The sequence below is a fragment of the Leucopleurus acutus genome (genome assembly GCF_964270905.1).
Source record: "Leucopleurus acutus genome assembly, chromosome: 2".
NCBI lineage: Eukaryota > Metazoa > Chordata > Mammalia > Artiodactyla > Delphinidae > Leucopleurus > Leucopleurus acutus.
This window is the reverse complement of record NC_139143.1, coordinates 102,045,198-102,068,223: the sequence shown is the minus strand read 5'-3', so window position 1 is coordinate 102,068,223 and position 23,026 is coordinate 102,045,198.

Genomic DNA, 23,026 nt, shown 5'->3' with positions numbered 1-23,026 from the left:
TGGACCTAGAGTCTGTCATACAGAGTGAAGTATGTCAGAAAGGGAAAAACAAATACTGTATGCTAACACATATATATGGAATCTAACAAAAAATTCGTTTTGAAAAACCTAGGAGCAGGACAGGAATAAAGATGCAGATGTAGAGAATGGACTTGAGTACACAGGGTAGTGGAAGGGTAAGATGGGAAGATTTGAGATAGTGGCATTTAAATATATACACTACTAAATGTAAAATAGACAGCTAGTGGGAAGCAGCTGCATAGCACAGGGAGATCAACTTAGTGCTTCGTGACCACCTAGAGGGGTGGGATAGGGAGGGTGGGAGGGAGACACAAGAGGGACGGGATATGGGGTTATATATATATACATATAGTTGTTCACTTTGTTATACAGCAGAAACTAACACAGCATTGTAAAGCAATTGCTCTCCAATAAAGATGTTAAAAGAAAGAAAAGAATTAATATAAAGGCAGTAATCTTCAGAAAAGAAGAGGTTGGTTGGGCTTGCCTTACTGGTTGCCAGAAATGATGGAACAGAGCTTAGAAAAGCACTACTGATAAAGCAATAAATAATGAATTTGACTACACTAAAAATAAAAATTTCTGTTCATCAAAAGACACTATAAAGCAAATCAAGTGATAAGTAAAAAACAAATCACTGAATGGGAAAATATTCAGAACACGTCACTGATAAAAATCTCACAGTATATAATGAATTCTTACACATTAATGAGAATAAGAAAATCCACTGGAAACTTCAGAATATTTCTACAAGCACTTGAATAAATAGAAACTTCAAATGGCCTATAAGCATATCAAAAGATACTCATCTTCATTGATCACCAGGAAAACAGAGAGATGATCAAGGAAATCCACATTGAAACAACATAAGATATAATTACACATTTATTAGATCTACAAGAGTTAAAAAGAAAATCTAACAATACTCTTGTCAATGTTATGGCAAAATGGAAATTCTCATACCATGATTGTACCATTATGGGAGCACATAAGTGTTACAATTTTTTTGGAAAACTAGTATGATATTATTTAGTAAAATTGAATGTAAACATACCACATGGTTCATCAAGTCCTTACCTGGGTAGGGAAACTTTTCACCATGAACCAGAAGGCAGGTACAAGAAGTCCATAGCCATTTTGTTTATAACTGTCCCAAACTAGAAACAATCACAGTTTATGGATAGAATTAAATAAAATGGGCTATATTCTTAATATGACATATAATACAGTAAAACATGAATGAATCTCATAAAAATAATGTATAAGTATAAATATATATGTCATGATGCTGTTTATATAAAGTTCAAAACTGGGCAAAGCTATTTTGTTAGAACACATTCATAGGCACTGCCATATTTAAAAAAAAATTAGGAAAATATTACTGCAGGAGCCAATATAGTGTTTGCCTTTGTGAGGAGAGAGAATTTTGTAATCTTGAAGACATAAACAGAAGGCATATCTGACATTGCTTTTTTTTTTAGAAAATGGTGGTGGTGACATGAGTATTCTCTTTATCTTTAAACCTTGCATATATATGTTATATGTATGTTTCTGCATATATATTTCAGTTAAATTTTTTAAAAAATCCATAGCGTACCTGGTGTTGATAAGCAAAACCCATTTTCTCTCATTTCTGGTTAATAGCTATGCTTCATTTTTCAGACTTGCTTGCAGTTAAGGATGGGTGTAAAACAGCATTCTAGCCAGTAGTATATTAGTGGACATGATATGTAGGACTCCATGGCATGACACAAAATATTTCCTAAATGTGGTCCTCCATGCTTTTTTTTTGTTTCAGATGACTGTAATAAAAACACCTAACAAGGCCTTCGAAGATTCCATTTTATGTTGGTAGAGGATCTTGAATGGTCCTGTCTGTTTGTATGTGAGTAGGAAATAAGTGTCTATTGTGTTTGGACCTTTTAATATTTTCAGCCTACTCTGAGTAATATACATAATATCTAAATTTTTCATAACATTAGAAGGAAAAATACGGAGAGTTCGTGTTTGCATAATAATCTCTTAACACAATTTTTATTGGTATTATACTAATTATTTATTTTTTAATTTCTAGTGAGTAGGGGCAAGTCTCTGATTGGGTATCTTAAATTTTTTTTTCTATAATTCAGGATGAATGAAACAAGGTTAGATCTGTAATTGGTAAAGAAGCAGTAGTCACACACATTAGCTGCAATAGGGAGAAGTTTGATCATTTTTGTGATTTGAACGATGTTCATGTTTCTCACCATCTTCAGATATGACTGAGGATTTAAATTGCTTTTGTCCTGATCCATCATGGTCACAGAGGGACTAATCTGATGAATTGTGAAAATTTTAATGTCTTAATTACATTGATTCATTTTTAAATGATAGAATAATCTCGTATCCTGGAAAAATCCTGCTTTCTCATAACACATAATTTTTAAAAATATACTGTTGTATTTAATTTACCAATATTTTAAGAATATTCTATTTATGGTAGTGAGGAGTATTGCCCTGCAGTTCTTTTCCCTGTAATGTGGTGAGAAGTATTCCCTCCTCTTCAATTTTATGGAAGAGTTTGTCTGGAATTGCTTCTAAATGTTTGGTACAATTCTACAACAAAGCCATCTGAGCCTGGAGTTTCTTTGTGGGAAATATAATAACAAACTCAATTTCTTTAATAGTCATAGGACTAGTCAGGTAATTTACTTCTTGAATAAGCTTTGGTAGCTTGTAATTTTCAAGTAATTTGTTCATTTAATCTGAGTTGTGGGGTTTATTATCATAAAGTTGTTCATAACATTCTTTTACTGTCCATTTAATACCTGTAGCATCTGGAGTGACAACCTCTCATTCCTGATATTGGTTATTTGTGTCATTGCACATCATTTTTGGATTAGTATGGCAAGAATTTTTTCAGTTTATTGATCTTCTGAAAGAACTAGATTTTAATTTCACTGATTTTTCTCTACAGTATCTATGTTCTGTTTCACTGATTTCTGCTCTTATTTCTTTCATTCTGATTATTTTGGGCTTCATTTGCTCTTCTTTTTTTAGTTTCTGAAGTTACCCCAAAGTTACTGATTTGAGGTTAATGATCTTTTTTCTTTTCTAATACATGTCTTTAATGTTATAAATTTTTCTTTATGTAATAATTTAGCTGCATAATCTATATTTCGATATGTTGTGCATTCATTTTCATTCAGCTCATAACATTTTTTAATTTCCTTTTTCAGGTATTTTTAGACATGGATTATATAAAAAATTTTTTTTAGTTTCCAAGTATTTAGCAATTTTCCAGATCTATTTTTGTTATTAATTTGTAATTTAATTACATTGTTGTCAGAGAATATTTCGTAGAACTTGAATCATTTTCAGTTTATGGAGGCTTGTTTTATAGTCCAGAACAGAAGATGGTCTATCTTAGCAAATGGTTCATTGCACTTATAAAGAATGTGTATTCTGCCATTGTTAGGTGATGTGTTCTACAAATTTCTATTAGGTCATGCTGGATGATAGTGCAGAAGGGTGTAACCCTTACTGAATTTCTCTCTGTCTTATTAATGATTGAAAGAAGGGTATTGAAATCTGACTATAACTGTAGATCTGTGCATTTACCCTTCAGTTTTATCAGTTTTTGCTTCATGTGTTTTGAAGCTATACACATAAACATTATTATGTTTATACACATAAACATTTAGGATTTTTATGTTCATTTTTCATGATTATAAAATGTTTTTCTTATCCATGATAATACAGTTTCTTCTGAAACGTCATTTTTTTCTGATATTAATATAGCCATTACAGGATTTTTTAAAATTAGTGTTAGTATGGTATATCATTTTCCATCCTTTTACTTTTTACTTATTTAGGTCTTTGTATTTATAGTGAGGTGTCTGAGACTTAGAGAATCTGGATGTATTATCAATCTTTCCCTTTAATTTTAGTTGGTCCAGTCCATTAAGGTTAAATTCTTCCCCAAACATGTCTAAAACACAGAAGTCAATTATTTTGCACTTTCATGGAATTATCTCAAGACCTATTCAGTGTATTTTAGATCAACTGAAAATGACAAAATTTGTAAATTAAAAAAAAAGAATTGGATATTTGGATCAAACATGCAGATACTCTATTAGTCCAGATCAAAGTCACATACATTCATCTTTAAAGCAGAAATTCACAAAAAAGATTAATTTTTTTTTCTGAGGATATTTTGGTGTATTTATTCATGACAGTTTTATATCTCAATTACATACTTTTAATTTTCTACTTGGAAGATGCCTATTCTGAATAAAAATTTATTTGTGAGACACTGTCCTCTGAATACTATATTGAAAAAATCCAATTAACTAACACAAACTGCAGTGCTCCAGGGCATTCTTCTTTTTCAGTGGAGAAAACTATAAAAATAAACATGAATACTCACAAATAAAAACATAGTTGCACAGAGTTAATTTTTTTCTGTTGATTTACCTCCCCCTACCACCCAACTTTCTAAAGTATATTATTATTTCTCTATTTCTAAAATTAGTCACTAAGATTAAAGTATTTCTTAGGGATTTTTTTTGCCCCTGCCAGACACAAACCTTGACAGCTATCAGAGACTTTATCTAGAAGAAAACAAACATCAAACCTGTAGCATTTCAAAGATTTTCCCTTCCCAAGCTTTACTATTCTATGTGTCAATATTGATCATTTTGTTTGTTTTTCTATCAGTTAAACTTCTAAACCAGGGAGTTTTCTGTTTTAGTTCCTTCTCAAAAGCCTATAATACTGTTAATGAGTTAAGTTTTTAAATTAGGATAAAATTTAATTTTGACCATGCCAATTATACAATAATAAACCTTTTGTGTATTTATGTCATTCATTGTTTTTTTAAGCCAGTTTGTTGGGGGGAAAATACTAAAAAAGAAATATTTTAACTTTCTGGACTCTTAATTTTCAAGGACTAAATATATTCTCAGAGTATTTCAGTAAAAGGGAATTTATTATAAGAACACATGGGAAAATGTAGCCTTGAAGGGACTGGAACATTTTTCATTAAATAAGACAGTTAAGAATACAACAACACAGCCAAAGGTAAATACCTGAAAAAATTATAGTAACCTGCACAATTCTAACTTTGTTGTATACATTCACTTTTAATTCTTGTATAGAATTTCAATGACAAAAAACATAAAAATAACTATATATCTATCTTAACAGGTATATGATATGTAAAGATGTAATTTGTGACATCAATAACATAAAAAAGGGAGTGAATCTATAAAGAGGCCCAGTTTTTACATGAGATTGAAATTATCATCAGTTTAGAATAGAATGTAATACCTTTAGGATGTTTTATATAGTTGAACTGGTAACCACAAAGAAAGCACTTATAGAATGTACACAAAATGAAATGAGAAGGGACTAAAAGCTTGTCACTAAAAAATAGTCAAGGAAATACAAAGGAAGACAGTGAGAAAGGAAATGAAGGACAGAAAAGCTATAAGACACACAAAAAAACAGTTAGAAAAAAATGGCAATAGCAATTACTTCCCTGTCAGTGAGTTCCACAAATGCAAATGATTAAATTCCCTAATCGAAAGCCATCTATTTCTGAATGGATTGAAAACAAACAAACAAGCAAACCCAGGATACAACTATATTCTATCTACAAGAGACTCACCTTAGATCTAAGGATACACAAAGACTGAACAGAAAAGAATGGAAAAAGAAAAATAGAGCAGAATAATTTCAGACAAAATAGACTTTAAGTCAAAAACTATTACAAGAGACAAGAACACTGTATTATGATAAGGAGTCAGTTCAACAAGAAGATAAAACAATTATAAATATGTATGCAACCAAAATCAGAGCTTCTAAATATATGAAGCAAATTTTGACAGAATTGAAAGACATAGACATAGACATAGATATAGATATCCACACAATAAAAGTAGGAGACTTCAATATTTTTAGTAACAGACAGAACAGCCACAAAGAATATCAGTGAGAAAATAGAGGACTTGAACAACACTATAGACCAATTGGACCTAAATATATACATATATGTATGTGTATATATATATATATATATATATATATATATATATATATATACATATATATGTATATATACATATGTGTATGTATATATATATACACATATATACATATACATATATATTCTACCAAACAAGAGCAGAATATACATCCTTCCCAAATGCACATGAAACATTCTCCAGGGTAGACTACATACATGTTAGACCACAAAACAAGTCTTAACAAATTTAAAAAGATTGAAATTGTACAACATATCCTTTCTAATCACAATGAAATGAAACTAGAAAGCAAAGCAAAAGGAGAGCTGGGAAACTTTACAAATATGTGGAAATTATACAGCACCCTATTAAACAACCAATGAGTCAAATAAGAAATAATAAGAGTAATTAGAAAACATCTTGAGACAAATGAAAATGGAAACACAACATACCTAAACTTATAGGATGCAGCAAAAACAGTTTTAAGAGGAAAGTTTATATCTGTAAATGTATACAGTAAGTAAGAATAAAGATCTCAAATCAACAATCTATCTTTATACCCTAAGGAACTAGAAAAAGAGCAAACTAAACCCAAAGCTGAAAGAAGAAAGGAAATAATAAAGATTAGAACAGTGATAAATGGAATAGAAAATAGAAAAAATCAACAAAACTAAGTGTTGATTTTTTTGAGATAACAGAATTGACAAACACATAGCTAAATTGAATCTAAGAACAAAAGATAGTAGATTCAAATAGGTAAAATCAGAAATAAAAGAGGAGACATTTCAACCAGTGTCACAGAAATAAAAATTATTATAAGAGAATACTATGAACAATTGTATGCCAACAAATTAGATAACTTAGAAGAAATGAATAAATTCCTAGAAACACCTAATCTACCAAGATTGAGTCATGAAGAAAAATAAATAGGCACAGACCAATAGCTAGTAAAGAGATTGAATCAGTAATCAAAAACCTCCTGACAAAAGAAAGCCCAGGACTTCAATGGAGAATTCTGCCTAACATTTAAGAAGAATGAATGTCAATCCTTCTCAGACTCTTCCAAAACATTGAAGAGAAGGGAACACTCACTAACTCTCTTTGATGAGGCCAGCCTTACCCTGATAACAAAGCCAAAGAAAGACACTACAAGAAAAGAAATCTACAGACCAATAACTCTGATGAATATTGATGCAAAATTTCTCAACAAAATACTAGCAAACTGTATTCAACAGCATACTAAAAGGATTATACACCATGACCAAGTGGGACTAGTTCCTGAAATGTAAGAGTGTTTCAACATATGAAAATCAATCAGTGTAATACACCATATTGACAGAATGAAAAAAAAAATCATTTGATCATTTCAATTGATGCAGAAAAAGCATTTGACGAGATTCAACACCCTTTCATGATAAAACACTGAAAACTAGGAATAGGAGTTTAACTCGACATAATAAAGTCCACACAGTCATACCTTGGAGATATTGTGGGTTTGATTTCAGACCACTGCAATAAAGTTAATATCACAATAAAGTGAGTCACAGATTTTTTGATTTCCAAAAAGTTATATTTATAAAGGTTATATTTACACTATACTATAGTCTATTAAGTGTGTAATAACATTATGTCTAAGAAACAATGTACATACCTTAAGTAAAAAATTGTTGCGAAAAAATGCTTACTATCATCTGAAACTTCAGCCAGTGATAATCTTTTTGCTGATGGAGGGTCTTGCCTCGATGTTGAAAGTTGCCGATTGATCAGGTGGTGGCTGCTGAAGATTGGGGTGGCTGTGGAAACTTCTTAAAATAAGACAACAGTGAAGTTTGCTGCATTAATTGACTCTTCTGTGAATGATTTCTGCTCTCTAGCATGTAAAACTGTTTGATAGCATTTTAACCACAGTAGAACTTCATTCAAAATTGGAGTCAATACTCTCAAACTCTGCCACTGCTTTATCAACTAATGTTATTTAATATTTTAAATCATTTGTTTCTTTTTTCATCAATCTTCACAGTATTGTCACCAGTAGAGTAGATTCCATCTCAAGAAACCACTTTCTTTGCTCATCCATTAGAAGCAGCTCCTCATCCATTAAAGTTTTATCGTGAGATTACAGTGATTCAGCCACATCTTCAGGCTCCATTTCTAATTCTAGTTCTCTTGCTATTTTTATCACGTCTGCAGTTACTTCCTCCACTAAAGTCTTGAACCCTTCAAAGTCATCCATGTGAGTTGGAATCAACTTCTTTCAAACTCCTGTTTATGTTGATGTTTTGACCTCTTCCCATAAATCACAAATGTTCTTAATGACATCTAGAATGGTGATTCTTTTCTAGAAGGTTTTCTATTTACATTCTCCAGATTTATCAGAGGAATCACTATCCATGGCAGCTATAGCCTTACAAAATGCATTCCTTAAAGAATGACTTGAAGGAAATTACTTCTTGATCCAAAGGCTGCAGAATAAGTGTTGTGTTAGCAGGCATGTAAACAACATTAATCTCATTGTACATCTCCATCAGAGCTCTTGAGTGACCAGCTGCATTGTCAATGAGCAGTAATATTTTTAAAATAATCTTTCTTCCTGAGTGGTAGGTCTCAACAATGGGCTTAAAATATTCAGTAAACCATATTGAAAACAAATATGCCATTATCCAGACTTTGTTGTTTTATTTATAAAGCATAGGCAGAGCCAATTTAGTGTAATTCTTCAGGGCCCTAGGATTTTGGGAATGGCAAGTGAGCATTGACTTCAATTTAAAGTCACCAGCTTCATTAGTCCCTAACAAGAGTATGCATGTCCTTTGAAGCTTTGAAGCCAGGCATTGACTTCTCTTTGCTAGTTATGAAAGTCCTAGATGGCGTCTTCTTCCAATAGAAAGCTATTTCATCCACATTGGAAACTCTGTTGTTTAGTGTAGCCACCTTCATTAATGATCTTAGCTAGATCTTCTGGATAACTTGCTGCAGCTTCCACATCAGCACTTGCAGCTTCATCTTGCACTTTTATGTTATGGAGAGGTGTCTTCCCTTAAAGCTCATGAAGCAACCTCTGCTGGCTTCAAACTTTTCTTCTGCAGCTTCTTTACCTCTTTCAGCCTTCATAGAATTAAGAGAGTTAGGACTTTGCTCTGGACTAGGTTTTGGCTTAAGGGAATATTGTGGCTGGTTTGATCTCCTATATAGACCACTAAAATTTTCTCCATATCAGCAAGAAGGCTGTTTGGCTTTCTTACCATTTGTGTGTTCACTGCAGTAGCATCTTTAATTTTTTTCAATAACTTTTCCTTTGCATTCACAACTTTTACAACTACTGCTATAAAAGACCTTGTTTTTAGCTTTCAACATGCCTTCCTCACTAAGTTTAATCATATCTAGCTTTTGATTTAAAGTGAAAGACATGACTCTTCCTTTAACTTGAACACTTAGAGGCTATTGTAGGATTATTAATTGGCCTACTTTCAATATTGTTGTGTCTCAGGGAATAGGGAGGTCTGAGGAGAGAGAGAGAGATGGGGGAATGACTGATTGGTGGAACAGTCAGAACACACACAACAGTAATCAATTAAGTTAGCCATCTTAAATAGGTGCAGTTTATGGTGCCCCAAAACAATTACAATAGTAACATCAAAGATCACTGATCATAGATCACCATAGCAATTATAATAATAATAATAAAGTTTGAAATACCATGAGAACTACCAAAATGTGATATAGAAATACAAAGTAAACAAATGCTGCTGGAAAAGTGGTGCAGATAAATTTGTTCAATGCAGGATTGCCACACACCTTCAATTTGTAAAAACGAAATGTCCGAGGAGCACCATAAAGCAAATGCTATAAAATGAGGTACACCTGTATGTCAAAAGCCTATAGCTAACATACTCATTGGTAAAAGACTGAGATCTTTTCCTGTAAGATCAAAAACAAGAGAAGGAGGCCTGCTCTTGCCACTCCTTTTCAACATAGTATTGAAGGTCCTAGCCAGAACATGCAGGCAGAAAAAGAATAAAAATCCATCCAAACTGGATAGCCAGAAGGTGGAGGAAGGAGGGAGAGAGGAGTTGTTTAATGGATATAGCATTTGAGTTTTTCAAGATAAAAAAGTTCTAGAGATGTTTCACCATGATATTAATATACTTAATTCTACTGAACTGTACATTTAAAAATAGTTAAGATGGTAAATATTATGTTATGTGTTTTTTAATACAATGAAAATAAAAAGCTCTTGATTTCTTCATTAATTCTAATTTAGAGGAAGTTTTTCCATGTCATTAAATTGTACATTTAGCTATACCATTTCTTTCAAATAGCAATATCATTCTTTTAATATTAATTTATGTTTACTTTATTGTTCTTCTCTGGCCACTTGAATTGAAAGCTTAGTTCATGAACTTTGGATATGTTTTGTTTTTTAATAGTTCAGTTTAAGCTGTGCATTTTCCTCTTAGTATAAGTTTATACTTAACTTACATGACGTGGTATATATTACTTCAACTGTGATTCATTTGTAAGAAACTTGTAAGTTTTACCCTTTTCCTGTTTTGCTGTTTTTCTGCTTTGATATATAGTAAAATTTTTATTAATATAATTCATTTTTAATTTATTTTGGTTAGCGAAGATGATTTATACATGCTTGTTTTTAGTAATATTATGAGCTATATTTTTCCATGCAATATGTAATTATAATGTTCTTTTCTTTTGCTTGGCAGGAAAATCTGTATATTTTGATTATAGTAAACTTGTTAATTGTGTCATTTAAATCTCATATATAAGTACCCATTATTTATCTACTCAACCTGCTGATTTATTAGAGAGTTATGTTAAAAATTTCCACTATGTTTGTAGTTTTATCAATCTGTTTTTTCATTTCTAAAAGTTTTTGGTTTATTTCAAAGTTATGCTATTAGTTATTTAAAGATTGATGACTATTAATTCTGCCTTGGAGTTGCTTCTTTGACTCATATGAAGTTTGTTCCTCCCCTCCTGTTTATGCTTTTCACCTTCAATTATATTTTGTTGGTGTTAATATTGTTTTAACTACTTTCATTCATGTTATTTCTATGAATTAGTTCTAGGCAAGGAGAAAATTGTATATGCTCTATCATCTTTATCCAAAAACCTTAATAACTTTTGTTTAGAGATTTTTCAGGGTCTAAATGTGGTTAGTTCCAAAGAAAGATCTTTCATTTGATGATTTTATTCTGAGAAGAAAGATGCAAAATGGAGGAGCTAAAAGAAAACTAAACTGGAAGAGAGGAAGATGAAATCACTACATAGTGGCAAATCATGAGTGAGGAAATCTTTCAATAATATTTTCATTGGTGGAATAAGCAGGAGGAGTTATAGACAGAATAATTTGATATTTTAAAAAATATTTTAGAAAATATGGATATTTGGTTTTTGATATAATTTTCTTTAATCTCTCACAAAACCTTCAGTAATACCTATACTTTTTATCAGCGTTTTAAAATGCCATCTGTACATGTGCACATGTGTATATTTTTATTGTGATGTTTAGCAGAAATTGGTCTTCAGTCTCTGAAAACAGAGACTGACCATGGAAACCTAGTCTTATTTGAGTCACAAAAATATTTGGGGCATATCACAATGTTTGATTTTTTTATGTCCCTCTTTATTTTTAAAAATCCTTGTCTACTGGAAAAAATATATTTGAAATCTTAGATCAAAATTAAAGTAAATGTGATTTTCATTCTCTGTCACCTAATTCTTATTAAATCTCTCACCAAAATGTTCACATTAGGGTCTACTTTAAGTAGACTCTTCATGGATCTAAGATAACACCAATCATACAACAGATAAATGGTATATTGATTCATATATATATATATATATATATATATATATATATATATATATATATATATATATATATATAAACAGTATGTCAGAATTTTAAAGTGTGGACCAAGTGATATAATGTGCATAGAGTGCATTTACAGACTGTATTTTAGATCCATATTTTCTTTTTGAAATCTAAAATCACCCACACTGAGACAGAGGAAAAACTCTTTGACTCATTTTATGATGAGGTTATTGAGTGCAGTTGTTAAGCATTTTTCTTAAAGTTGCCTACTTGCTGTATAGTGAAGCCAGAATTCAAACTAAATGTTTCTAACACTTAAAATTCTTTCTTCAATAACATAATTATTTCCATGATAAATTTAGCATAAAAGTAAAAGTTCTAACATTCAGAAAAACAAAAAGCACATGTGGTGAGAACTATGTAGGAAACCAGAAAATTACACATTAATGCAGATAATATGTTTTTGAAGATTAAAGCTGCTTTTTATTCTTTTGACTCTAACATATGTGACTTTACTCAGACTCATAGCTCTATTTAAAAAAATAAAGTGATTTTTTGGTGGTGAGGGGGACTTTCCTGGTGGTCCAGTGGTTAAGACTTCACCTTCCAATGCAGCGGGTGTGGGTTCAATTCCTGGACAGGGAGCTAAGATCCCACATGCCTCGTGGCCAAAATAAAAAAAAACAAACAAAAAGAAACCCAGAAAAAACACAAAAGACCCCCCCATAAAACAGAAGCAATATTTTAACAAATTCAATAAAGACTTTTAGATAATGGTCCACATTAAAAAAAAAAAGTGATTTTCATGGTCATGAAATGACATTTGCTTTCATCTTCCTATGGCTCTGTTTGTGTGTTACTTGTAAGAGAGTGTTCATAAAGCAATGTATTATTAAATCACTCAGACATAATACTCTACAAAGAGCCTATGAAAATGATAATGACTATTCCTAATTAGCTGATCATCCAGTTATAATTACTGCAGGATAAATTAGGCTATGAGTATTAAAGTAAGAAAATAATGAAGTGCTTCTGCCACAGTTTTTTTTTTCTTTTCCTTTTTTTAATGCAGTACATTTAACTTAGAAGGACAGAATAGGTTTAATTTGCCCCCATCCTCTGTTTGCATAAATAAAGCAAATCAGAATTTCCAAAACCTAACCTGAGAAGTTTAGCTAAAGGTTTTATTGCAGAACAGCTCTCTTGATGGGGAAGTACTATTTATCACCGTCGGTTTTGACCCCACTTGTTTTGATCATGTTATATTTCACATAGAAGACTTTCATGATTACCTTTGAAAGAGTACTGATCTGTTGTTTAAAAAAAGGCAAATGGAGCTCTGAAATCTAAGATTGTGGTTTTGGATGAGATTAACCAAAATGTATTATCACATTATGTTTGAATGATAGCTTGTTACTTGGAATTTATGTCACAAATGATTTTGTATGTAATTATATTAGTCTAATAAAAACAAAAAGTGGCATCAAGTACTCATATTATTAAAAATAGTCTTGCTAAATTCTCTGCATTTGCATGCATAATTAGATAGAAGATTCAGATGACAATTGACATGTGACAGCTAATATAAAAGCTAATGTAAAATGAATGTTTAAACACTTGAAAATGGGTATGCCTTTCAATGCCTTAGAATTAATTTAGAAGAAGCCACTTTAAACTATAATAGGCAACATGAATTTGTGATTTGGGACTACTTAAAGACAAATCCTTATTTATATAGATTTTTCTTGATTGTATTCTCTGTCTACATATGATCCTTGGCAATTGTAATTCAGATTTCTGTCTTGCTTAAGATTTAGCTTTCAAGTAATTATGCTTTATAACACATTTGGGTCCTTAAGTTTGAATGGGTTCAGCATGGTAGATTAGTGCATGCTAGATTCTTCTCACCAATGTATTGGAATCCTTACATTCCGACATCAAGTGAAAAAAAATTAAATGATGATGAACTTAGAATTTTAATAGACCGTAATTAATCTCCTCTAGCTTTTCCCTAAATGTGAATCTAACATATCTGCTTTCTATACTAATTATAATATTGGTTGCAACAGTCTAATTTGTCATGCAAAACAGCTTTAATGTTACTTTAAAGTCAAAGTGGTACAGTTGGTAGAAGTTTGCTAGTTTTGAATACTGACACATAATAAATACTCTAAGAAGTTCTACTGAAGCCCTGTATTCTTAGAAATCTAAAGATGCCCCTTTGAATTCAGCAAAGACTTATATATTTTTATCGTTTTACAATCTCAAATATTCCTATTTCCAAGGATAAAAAGAGGGCAGAATACAAGGCTAAATGAGAATGACATCATTCTCTTGGGCCCGGTTTTTCAATGCATTTGAAGGACATATTCTGTTTTGTCTGCTAAGTCAAATAAAAAGTCAGCCTTTCAGAAGGATACACTGGTCACAGTCTCACACCCTGAATCAACCTTTGTCTGTCACAAGGAGACAGACCTCTCAACTAATATTAGAATTCATCTGCAATATTCTCCAACTTAACTCATTGAAGTCAGTATCTATATCTTGACTTAGCTGGAGTTAGCTCAAGAGCCCAGGCTCTTGAGATGCTAGTTAAGGCTTCTCAGATGCTCCGTATAGCCCTAAAAGGCTGCATTTATTTGTTCAAAAATATTTATTGTTTGATTAGAATGTACATGGCTCTTGCAAGAGTTGAATGAACTGCAGTGAACAGGTATATATTAAGCTGACTTGACGGAGCTTACAATTTATTGAAGATAGATTTTAATAAAGCCTACCAGAACAAACGTAGCAATACAGATTATAATAAAATTTATTAACAAAAAAGAAAAATAGGAGAGGCGTTAGAAAGACTTTCTGTAGCAGACATATTTCTTCTTACAAACTGAATGGTGAGAAAATGTTAGCCAGGAACACAGAATAAAGAATATTCCAAGGAACAGGCACAACATGAACTTCTTTCCACACCTGATATCTCTGCATATTTTGAGATGACCGCGCCACGTATATTTTCTTTTAAATGTGCTGCAATGTCATGCGTCCAATATTTGTTCAAGTTGAACAAATACCTGCTTCAATGTTTCTATCTATGTAAGATTCTCTGTGTTGAGCAGATTGTATGTAGGCAGTTTGCAATACTGGATATCTAACACAAATCAAAAAGGGTAGGGACTTCTCTTGTGGTGCAGTGGTTAAGAATTCACCTGCCAACGCAGAGGACATGGGTTCAATCCCTGGTCCAGGAAGATCCCACATGTCGTGGAGCAACAAAGCCCATGCATCACAACTACTGAGGCTGCACTCTTGAGCCTGCGAGCCACGACTACTGAGCCTGTGTACTGCAACTACTGAAGCCCGCATGCTCTAGGGCCCATGCTCTGCAACAAGAGAAGCCACCGCAATGAGAAGCCTGCACACCACAAAGAAGAGCAGCCCCTGCTCTCTGCAACTAGAGAAAGCCCGCGCACAGCAAGAAGACCCAATGCAGCCAAAAAATAAAAAATATCAAAAAGGGTGGAAATATTCATTCCTTATATTTTAAGGTCAATACTACACTTTTGCACTTGTGTGCCGATATGTTCTAGCATACTGACTTGTATTGAAACTGCATTCTGAGGTTTGAGATAGACAAAATAACACTGAGAGTACACATTTATTTTTATTCTTTGGTTGAAAAGAAAGCAATAATAGTAAAGCACATGCACTTTATCACTGGAATTAAATTGGTCATTGACAACTCAGCTGTGAGCAAGTTTGAGAAAACATTGGTACTACTTAAGTCTCTGGCTCTGCAAGGATAATGTAAGCTAGAAAGAAGTCAGAATGAAGCTACAGGCTTGTGAAACCAGAGAATCAATGTAGAATGAATTTATTCTGTTTTTTTTTCTTGCTGAATTAAATTTTAGTGCTTTACAATAATTCATGCATGCTGACATAGTAGTAAATAAAATATAAATGTATTTTAAATGTTGATACTAACAGAATAGAAAAAAAAACAAATTTTATTAACTGTCCAAATGTTAAAATATACCAATTTATATTTAAGATTTTAAAGTGTTTATACCTAGTGAAAAGTAATTTTATTTATTAGAAGTGTCTCTCCATTTGAGAAAGGACATTTAAGGTAAACTAAAGATTTGCTTATTTCTGTTAATTGGTTAAAGTACTTTTACTAAAATGACAAGTAAGCTACATCTTATTCTTACCCTCTCCCCAACAATTTTGTCTAGATTTTTTTAGAAAAATAACACAAGTTTTAAGAATTTTCCTTAAATGAAGAAAAGTGAAGTGAAAATTATTTATACTGACTACATCACCCTCATGAACCTGGTATACTTATGCAATTAGGAAGATCAAAATTTCAACTCCATCTTGTATCTAAAGAGTAATGAATTGCTTTAAAAAATCAATAGTCTGAAGGAAATTGTTGTCACACTGGAATAGACTCCATCATTACACATTTATCATTTGATTTATTGAGACTCTCTGTGCTAAATATGTAGCTTCAACTCACTTGTCATGTCAATTTTTTTAATGCATCTCAGACCTTTTTGCACAAGAAAACAATAGAGCTAGTTCATCAAAAGCATTAATCAAAGCTCATAACAATTTGTAGCTCCTTTTCTTTTTTAGAATTTACTGAATGACTTTGTGTTTATTTCCTCCATTGAGCACTAAACAGTAAGTCAGGCAAGCACATTATCCCCAGTTTTGTAGATGGTTAAATTTAACCACAGAGAGGCTAGTGGTTTGCTGAAGACTCACATCCAGAAGCTGATTTGGAATCTGAAGCCAAATTTTCTGAATAAATTGAATACTTTTCACTCCATTCACTTTACAAAACCTGAATTTCTATCAATAATTAATATATGTTTTAGCTCTATCCCCAAATGTATACCCTATTTTATAAGAGAGCTTCACATTTATATTCTTATTGGAAATCCATCATTTACTTCACAGTACTAAGTTGTCCCAGCTCATAAAAGCCTTGGCAAAAATTTAGTTTTAGGGAATATCATATTATAATACTACATTGGAATACACCATTTTCCCTATCAATGTAGAAGCCCAAAATCACATCAACTGTTATTTTTAAAAATCAATTAAAATAAAGGAGGTGGGGAGAGAGAGAACAACTTATATTTTATTTGGTTATACTAGTTTGTGAGCAATATTATAATGTTAACAAATTATAATCAATTTAAATCAATCACTGTGTAATTTTGGTTCAATGGGAAATATAATTGAATATTGATAATTGTCTAAAAGTTCTATCAGAGCCTATTTACAGCCAGATAGATGAATGCAGGATGTCATGAGGGGAAAGCCAACACCATGTTGGAAAGCCAAGCCATAGGATGTTGCTTTACACTCTTATTACTGCAGTTCATATAAGATATTTCATATATATTATCTCTATTTTGTTAACTCATAGCTTTGAAAATGTCTAGGGGTAATGTTAGACTTCAATAATGTAGAGTACATTAAGTGTTATTTTGATCAGAAACTCAGCAAAGGTCCCCTCACACACACTCTAAGTTAAAGGAAGAAGTATATGTGGTATTTGGTCAAGTTTTGGAAAATAAAGAAGCTCATCATCCTCTATTTAGTGTTCTCTGACCACTATAGTGACTTCCTCATCTGTAGCCACATCTCCCACCCTTTGGATAAGTATATATATTAGAGGTTCTTTTATCTAATAGACATGAATGAAATGACCCCAAAGACTTACAGAACCCATGCAGCAAGGCAAAGCAGAACATATTTCACTATTCTCATCTTCATTTTTGTTTTTAGTTAAAACCTTACCAGTTTAGCATGATGGATGCTTATTATTTTGATCATGATTTTCTTCTTATTTCCTTCATTTCCTGTGTGACTAAAACACTCCCATCGTCCACATTCTGTTCGCTTACTGGAATCAGTATATGGAAACATTTGAAACCAGTTCTCATTAATCATGCATTTCCACCACTGCTTCAGTGAGTAATTGTATGTATGTGTTAATAGTCTTAAAAGAAACACGTTTATTTTCTCTATGAGTAGTCCAGTACAGAAACCTTGATCATGAATAAATATTAGCTATAACTCATCATGTTCCATAATATATATATGGAGGAATTTATTTTGGTTTAATTTTGAAAACTCTGTATTTATTTATAGATTAGACAATTCCAAATGCGAATTTAATTTATTTCATATTTGCAGCTATATATGCTTTTCCATCTAGAAAATTTAACTTTATTAAAATTACTTTTTTCATTTTTCTTAGGCTATTGAAATGTAAAAGCTAATTTCTCAATATCCAGAGCTACGAAAAAGTAGTTATCTAGAGCACCCAGATATGCTTTGTTTAAAAATCATGCATGGGTGTGCTTAACAGTTATTATTTGATTGAGCAGATGTGGCAGTTTATAAACATTTTGTATTATATAAAACTAGAAATAGAAGGTCAAACAAAAAGTTGAGTATTGGTACAATTAAATTTCAGAATCTAAAATTTCTCTCCATAGGCAAGGATGTAGAATTTAGTTAAAACATTTTAAGTAAATTTAGCTGGTCATAATTCCTCTTTTTTGTTCTGCTATGAGAGGCAGCTCTTAAAGTACACTCAATAATGATTCTTTTTCTTCCTGTGGGAGAAGAGCTTTTAAGTAGTTAGAAGATTTACAGCAGAGCTACAATTTAAGACTAGATAATTTGCTAGTATAGATACTATTCTTCTTTATTCACAATTAAACCATTGCCAGCTTTGTGTCCAAGAAGGTTTAATTTCTTTAGTCAAGGAAAGAAAAAGAACATGCATTTCTTTCTATTCTTTGTCATACTAAAAGTTTTGATAGTTCTTGCAGTAAAAATCAAACAAAAGTTACTTTGTTAAACCAATCATATTCCCCAAAATTTTCTCTTGGAAACCATGTTAAAACAATAAAACCACTAGCATTTTGTGGGAAAACCAGTCCATGGAATAAGACTTGAAAAATATGAAATGAGTCTCTATAAATTATTAAAGTGGGTTAATATGGACACAGATCTGGGACCAGAGCTGATTGGGTTAAGGTTTGGAACTTGTTCTAACTCAGGAATGTTCTAGGGGTAGGGAAGGATGGCCATACATTAAGAAAAAAAGTCTAAAGTGAACTTTTTTTTTTTTTTTTAAATTGGAGTATAATTGGTTTACAATGTTGTTAGTTTCTGCTGTACAATGAAGTGAATCAGCTATATGTATACATAGATCCCCTCCTTCTTGGACCTCCCTCCCACCCCAACCCCCCCATCCCACCCATCTAGGTCTCTATTTTGTTTACAAGATTTTGTGAGCTTCTATTTTGTTTACATTGGTATCTAAGAGAATTATGTTTAGTAGATGAAACCCATTATCATTTATTACTAACGACTTTGGATTGTTGAGAATAAGAGTGGTTGAGACATACTTGTTCTAGATGTATCATCTTGTTAGTATCAGGGCACCATTCAGAAGCTGTGGAAACTAAAGCAAGATACTGATTCTAGGACAGTTCCAATGTTTTTCAATTTTCATGTAAGAGTAGGACAGATACTTGGTTTAAAGAAGAGACCACATTCAGGATTTTGGATTGAACTTGTCTTTGGAGAGCTACAAGTCAGATTCCATAGCTCCTCTCCACTTGGTGTTGTCTTAAGGAAGTTAAAAAAGAAATCACACTGTTTTATTTCCACCTTCTGTAGTCAGTCTTTTATAACACCTGTTCTGAGGGGAAAAACATATAAAGGTTACGAAGCATTATGCTGAGGATTGAACACACTCACCCATACAAGGTTATGTGGATTTGACAAAATCGTGAAGCTAAATGGTGAAATTGGGGAAAACCCCCTTGGTTTTATTGAAGAAGTATACTAAAACTCATTCAAGATATAACAACAACAACAACAAAAATCCTAATTTTTTAGTTACAATTAGTGTAATACTCCTAAAAATATTCCTACCTTGGTTTTTCTTCCGGGATTTGTTGGTTTGTTTGTTTATTCAAATGTTTCACTGAGTGCAGACACCTGGAGTACTGTAAAACATGCATTATCTATAGATTCAAAACGAAGCTTTGTCCTCATTTGTTCCCACTATCAAATGTATCTGGGTTAGCATACACAATGAAGATTAATGAAGTATCATGAGTGCAGTATGGTTCCTGAAAGGCTTCTACAATTTGGAATAAAGGTCTTAATCACATGAAAAACAAAGCTGTTTGGTGAAATAGTATTTCATGGAGATACACAATATGTTAATTTTAAAACAAATAAAAATAATTTTGTTTGTAGATGATTCTCACCTCCTTGGCAGAGCTTAAGACACTAATCTCCTGCAGTTAGTGGGCAGACATAGATAAAGACCAGGCCCAGGACCTAATTATAAGAGTGTCAGAAATTCAAAATAGGCTGAAATTATCAGCCCAGTGAAGTCGCCTGTGCCAAAAGCAGTCTCTTCTAAGGAAGGATTCTGGCCCTCAAACTGAAGATGGAGATATGTGAGTGAAAGAACTTGAGAATATTGAGCTCCCAGATTTTCCTGAACTCTAGGTGTACAGAGATTTTCATTTTACCAGTTGGAAAAGTGGTTATGCTCCCCCCATTGCTTATTTGAATATTATGTAAAGGCCTTCAATACAGGTGCCTTAGAAGACAATGCTTGTCCTCAGGATGTCTCCACTTCCCCTCCTGACTAGCAAGACAATGATTAGGATTAAATTTCAACATGCTTATCACAGTTTGGAAGTGCTGAGTATGGTAATAGAAGAGAGGGATTATGCACCAAAGGAGCTGCAGGAACTGGCTAACATACAGAGCAGTAATTAGAAAAGAATGCCTGGGAGTATGTATTGAAGGTGGAGTATCAAGGGGGGATTAAATATAAAGCTTCCTAAGACAGAACGTGTTGACATGGGGCACTCTCTTGCTACATAGAGTTTACCACCCTTGTGAAGGCTGCAGGAATTGGGTCTAATATGCTGCTGTAATGCCTCTAATGAGCTTAGAAAATGTGATGGCCATATAAATAGAGATTTCAGAATAACTTTGGAAGGAAGACTGTGGAGGAAAGGATAAACATATTTGGAAAAATAGCAATGCTAGACAGGGTTTACTCTATAAGGCAGGGATATCCGGCAGCTCTTTATGTTCCTCACTTTTCTGAAGCAACCAAAATTATATTGATGATGGGAGCAACAAAACTCACTGAGCTTCATGGAGGCTATACTTTGTAAGACAGTGCTGATGGTAGGAGTTGTTGTGACAAAACTGGACCCCATGACAGCAATGAGAAAACCAGGATCCCAGGTTAAACAAAGTCTGATGGTAGTGTTTGTGTTTTAGAAGCAAGGTGGACAAAAAGATCAGAATGTCATCTGGGGCCCTAACTTGCTGAGAGAAGGCATCATTTTCTCCATGCTCAGCTAGGTCATTGGGGGTCTGTTTATAAATGGAGTCCTGGATCCAGAGTCTGTGTATTTATCTTTCTAGTTCCTAATTGTAATAACAACAGTGGAAATAATTAGCAGTTGTAAAAATCTTACAAATTGTCTGTCCAGTAGAGTAAGATCCAGTGCAGTAGGAAATCCAAAGTGAAAGCCCCTGAAACTTTCCCCTGTTACTAAGACGGTAAATAAAAATAGCATCCAGTCTTAGAAAGAATGGCAATGATTAATGCCACCCACAAGCTCTAATGGATACTACACAAATACTTAAAGATTCAGTGCTAATGTTCCTCTTACATTTACATTTAATTCTCCTGTCAGGTGAAGATCAGGGTGAACATGGCAGATGACAATGGACTACCATAACTTAATCAAGTAGAAACCCCAATTGCGCTTGCTGTGCTCTATGTGGTATTTTTTTTTAACATGGTTTTGGGTAAGTAATGAAACTATTGATCTGAAAAATGCTATCATTTCATTACCCATCTGGATGGAGTATTAGAAATAACTTGTATTTATATGAGATTGACAGTAATCTTGTCTAAAGGCTAGGTTAATTCTCTTGCTCCCTGTCATAATGTAATTAAAAAGGACCTGGATGGTCTGGACATTCCAGAGACTATGACATATGTCTTCAACAAATAGCCATTATATACTTTTGGATGTCATGTCCCCAACAGGTAGCATACAAGGAGTGGATGTAGGAATGGCCCCTTTTACCATCACTCCCAGTGACTCACTTGTGAAGTTCATGTCTCCTGATCCCATGAATTTCAGCATTGTTGGCCTAGAGGTGCCGGGTTCTGACAGGGGACACAAGTAAGAGTTCCACTAACATGCAGTTAAAGCTTCTACTCTTTGGGAAATTAGTTTCAATAGACCACAGAGCACAGAAGGAAGTTACCAGTGGTCCCTGGATATCATGAGGAGGAGGACTGATGCTATCTAACGGGGATTTGGAGAAACATGTTTAGTACCCAGGTAATCTACTAGAGCATCTCTTATTATTCCTATGTCCAGTTTTAACTGTAAATGAGCAAATAAAGCAATCATATACTCATTAGAGCATGGTAGCCAGGCAGGCCACCTGCCCCCACAGAAGTGCTCTACAAGGGAAAGGGAATCTCTTTTTTTTTTTGCGGTACGTGGGCCTCTCACCGTTGTGGCCTCTCCCGTTGCGGAGCACAGGCTCTGGACGCGCAGGCCCAGCGGCCATGGCTCATGGGCCCAGCTGCTCCGCGGCATGTGGGATCTTCCCGGACCGGGGCACGAACCCGTGTCCCCTGCATCGGCAGGTGGACTCTCAACCACTGTGCCACCAGGGAAGCCCCGGGAAAGGGAATCTTGAGTGTGTGCTAGAGAAGGAAGACAATGAGTATCAGTTAGGCTTCCTGACCAAAACCTGAGGTAGCATGTGTAGCTTATCCCACAACTCTTTCTTTAATACGTTTTCTCAGAATATGACCAACTAGACTCTTGTAAAAGGAAAGAAGTGGATTTGCATGGTGCTAGGAGTGAATTGTAGGTTGTTTTTTCATGCACCACCCTATTCCCTATCAAGGGCCATTTTACTCAGCCACCATATCAGTAAGGTGCAAATAAAATGGCTCTCTGTAAAAAAAAAAAAAAAAAAAAATCTCTGACTTGTAGTACTTGCCAATTTCTATTGTGTAAAATCTCCCATCATGGCTGCTTTCAAGCTGCTACCAGTTTAACACCTA